This window comes from Cynocephalus volans, chromosome X (assembly GCF_027409185.1).
Source record: "Cynocephalus volans isolate mCynVol1 chromosome X, mCynVol1.pri, whole genome shotgun sequence".
Classification (NCBI taxonomy): domain Eukaryota; kingdom Metazoa; phylum Chordata; class Mammalia; order Dermoptera; family Cynocephalidae; genus Cynocephalus; species Cynocephalus volans.
In genome coordinates, this window is record NC_084478.1 from 141,455,098 (window position 1) to 141,459,746 (window position 4,649).

Here is a 4,649-nt window from a genome sequence, read left to right on the forward strand (position 1 = left end):
TTGATTTACTCTTTAAGCAAACTTTTCAGATACAATATAGTATTATTAAATAGTCAGAATGATGATCCCCACTACTTATTCATACTGCAAAATGGAAAGTTTGTACCCTTTGACCAACACCTCCCCATCACCCCCCACTTACCCTCATAACCACCATTCTACTCTGTTTCTATGAGTGAAAAGTTTTTAGATTCCACATATAAGTGAAATCTGTGCCTAGTTTATTTTACTTAGCATAATGTCCTCCATGATCATCCATGTTGTTACAAATGTCAGGATTTCCTTCTTTTTAAAGGCTGAATAGTATTCCAGTGTGTGTGTGTGTGTGTGTGTGTGTGTGTGTGTGTGTACACACCACATTTTCTTTAGTCATTTATACGTGGACAGACACGTGGGCTGTTTCCATATCTGGCCAATTGTGAATAATGCTGCAGTGAACATGAGAGCAGATATCTCTTTGACATACCTATTTCATTTTCTTTGGATATATACTGAAAAATGGGATTGCTGGATTATATGGTAGTTCCGTTTTTAATTGTTTGAGGAATCTCCATACTGTTTTTATAATAGCTGTACTAATTTACATTCCCATCAACAGTGTGCAAGGGTTCCAATTTATCCACATCCTCTCTAATACTTATCTTGTGTCTTTTTAATAAGAGTCTGTCTTGGGTTGACTGTACTCCCAAAACTTAATCCCCACTGTAACTGTTGAGGATGGGAAATCCTACTATGGTAATTGAAAGGTGGGGCCTTGAAGAGGTGATTAGATTATAGGACCAAGGCCTAGTGAATGGATTAAAAATGGTGGTCATGGGCATGTTTTGGAGGGCTTTAAAAGAAGAGTGAATGAGGAGGTTAGTCTCCTTCTCTCTCTGCTCTGCCATATTCTGCCTGTAAGACTCCTGTGGTACTGTCACCACCAAGACCTCACCAGATGTGTTCCCTAGATTTTTGGACTTCTCAGCTTCTGAAATTATAAGCAATAGATTTTGGTTTTTTTTTTATAAAATACCCAGTTCTCTTTATTTTGCTGTAAGCAACACAAACGGACTAATACAGAAAATTAGTACCAGAGAAGTGGGGGATTGCTTGTAACAAATACTTGAAAATGTGTAAGTGGCTCTGGAACTGGGTGTTCAGGAGAAGCTGGAGGAATTTGGAGGAACAGGCTAGAAAAAGCCTAGCTGCTAGTGGAAGTTTAGAAGGCAAGAAAACCAGCTAAAATTTGGAAGGTTTTAGAGATTGGTTAAATGGTGTTGACCAGAATGCTGATAGATATGTGGACTGTAAAGGCCATTCTGAGAAGTTCTCAGGTAGAAATGAGAAGGAGTTTTCTGGAAACTGGGACAAAGATCCACTTTACTGTGAACTAGCAAGGAACTTGGCTGCTTTGTGTCCATGCCCTATTGCTTTGTAGAAGTTGGAACTTAAGAGTTGTGTACCAGAGTATTTGGCGGAAGAAATTTCTAAGCAGCAAAGCATTCAGGAAGCTGCATGGCTACTTTCAGCATCCTATACTGAGTTACAGCAGAAAATGCATGATATAAAGCAGGAATTTATAAGTAAAAAGGGAGCGGAGCATAAAGATTTGTAAATTTTGCAGCCTGGCCATGTGGTAGAGAAGCAGAGAGCATTTTCAGAAGAAAAATGCAACAGTGCTAAGAAGATTCATACAAAAGAAAAGTATCATCAGGAGAAGGGGGGAAAGGCCCTTAAAGGCATTGCAGAAACATCTGGGGCCAACCCTTCCATTTCAAGCCCAAAGGCCTAGAGAGTCAAAATGGTCTTGAGGAACAGGCCTGAGGCATCCTTCATGGACTCACTGCCCAGGACCACCTCTGGATGCTGCTTCTAGTACCAGCACCCCAGATGCTTTGGCTGCCCCAGCCATGGCTAAATTGGCCCCAGGTGTGGCTGGACCTGCAGCTTTGGAAAATTCAAGCTAGAAGTCTTGGCAGTATCCATGTGGTGTTAGGTCGGCAGGTTCACAGAATGTCAGAGGTGTGAAGGCTTGGAAGCATCCATCCCAATTTCGAAGGATGTATGGAAAAGCCCGAATTCCTAGGAAGAGATCTGTCACAGGGAGGGATTCACCACAGAGTCTTAGCTAGAACAATGTTGAACATAACTGTGGAGTCAGAGTTGCAGCAGAGAAACCCCATCAATGCCATGTCTAGTGGAGTCATGGGAGCTGGACTGCCACGGAGACCTCAGAATTGTGGAGTTACCAGTGTGCAATGCCTGCTTGGGAAAGCTGCAGTGTGGCCTGAGACCAGGAAAGCCATAGGAGCAGAGCTGCCTGAGGACTTGGAGACCCAACCCCCCACACCGGCATGCAAATGATACTGAACATGGAGTTAAGGTACATGATTCACCAGCTGAAAGATTTGATGCCTGTCCTGCTGGGTTTTAGACTTGTTTAGGACCTGTTACCCTTTCTGTTGGCCTATCTCTCCCTTTTTGAATGGAAATATGTATGTTATGCTTGTCACACCATTGTATCTTGGAATTAGATAACTCATTTTGATTTCATAGATGGAACGTTGATACATTGGACTTTTGAGTTGAAACAAGTTAAAACTTTGGGGATGAAACAAATGTATTTGTATGTGAAAAGACATGAGCTTTGGGGGCTGGGGCTGAATGCCTTGGGTTGAATGTCCCCCCAAAAGTTAATCCCCCCTGTAACTGTTGAGGGTGAAATCCTATTATGGTAATTGAAAGGTGGAGCCTTGAAGAGGTGATTAGATTGTAGGACCATGCCATAGTGAATGGATTAAAAATGGTGGTCATGGGCATGGTTTGGAGGGCTTTAAAAGGAGAGTGAATGAGGAGGTTAGTCACTCTCTGCTCTCTGTTCTCCACAATCTTCTGCCTGTGAGACCCCTCCATCACTGTCACCACCAAGACCCTCACCAGATGTGTTCACTGGACTTTGGACTTCCCAGCCTCCAAAACTGTGAGCAATAAATTCTGTTACCTTTATAAGTCACCCAGTTGCAAGTGTTTTGTTATAAGCAACAGAAATGGACTAATACAAGTGGCATGTCAGTATGGATATTGTAGCATAAAGAGACAACCATTAAAAATGTCCTCAGTGTTTTATTCTCTCTACAGAGAGTCTGGGATGGAAAATTGATAAATAAAAGAGTACAACAGAAAAACAAAAGATTTTAAAAATAACTTCAAACTCCAATGTAAATGAGTTTTTTCCCTCATTATCATTTATTATTTCAACAAAAGGTTAAAATTAAACTTAGATGACTGAAGGGGAGTATAGTAAATAAGACAGTTAAATTTGGTAAAAATCAAGCTTACCTCTACCTGACATTCATACAATTAAATAAACTTCTGCCTTAGGTTATTTTAACTAATTATGACTTTCACAATGCCTGAGACTTATTTTTAATTGACATCCATATTCAACTTGACTTGGCAAACAAACCAGCATAAAGATTGATTAGTTCTTAGGCATTTTATATTCTGGGTCTGTGACTTCTCCAACTAAAGGCATAGTTAGTGCAATGGACTTATAACAAAATACACAGAACTGTGTGATTTATAAAGAAAACAAAATTTATTGCTTATGGTTTTGGAGGCCAGGAAGTCCAAAGTACAGGGAACACATCTGGTGAGGGCCTTGGTGGTGGCAACAGTGATCCAGGGGTCTCACATGGCAGAAATGGCAGAGCAGAGAGAGAGAGAGAGCTCCTTTTGCACTTTCCTTTTAAAGACCTCTGAACCATGCCCACAACCACCATTAAACCATCAATTTAATCACCTTTTCAAGGCCTCACCTTTAAGTTATCATAATAGGATTTCCACCCTCTTAACAGTCACAGTGGGGTAAAGTTTCTAATACATAAAACTTGTGGGACACAATTCAATCCATGTCACATACCAATAGGTGTGAGGTGAGATCTCATTGTGATTTTGATTTGCATTTCCATGATGATTAGTGATGTTGAGCATTTTTTTTTATTTACCTGCAGGCTATCTGTATAACTTCTTTTAAGAAACTTTTATTCAGGTTTTTTGCCCATTTTTAATCAGTTTATTTATTTTCTTGCTAATTAGTTACTTGAGTTCCTTATATACTTTGCTTAACAGATGTGTAGTTTGCAAATATTTTCTGCCGTCCCATAGGTTGTCTCTCCACTCTGTTGATTTGCTGTAAAGAAGCTTTTCAGTTGGATACAATCCCATTTGTCTATGTTAGCTTTGTTGCTTGTGCTTTTAGAGTCATATCCAAATATCATTGCCTGGACCAATGTCAAGAAGCTTTTCCTGTAGCTTTACAGATTTAGGTTGTATTTTTAAGTCTTCAATTTTGAGTAGTTTTTGTATATGCAGTGAGATTAGGGTCCAATTTCATTTGTTTGCAGGTGGATATCCAGTTTTCTCAGCATCATTTATTGAAGAAACTATCCTTTCACAGTGTGTGCTCATGGCACCTTTGTTGAAGATAAGTTGCCCATAAATATGTGGATTTATTTCTGGCCTCTGTATTCCATTGGTCTACTTGTCTATTTTTATGCCAGTACATGCTATTTTAGTTACTACAGCTTTGTACTATATTTTGAAATTAGGTAGTTTGATGCCTCTGGCTTTGTTCTTCTTACTCAAGATTAATTTGGCTATTTGGG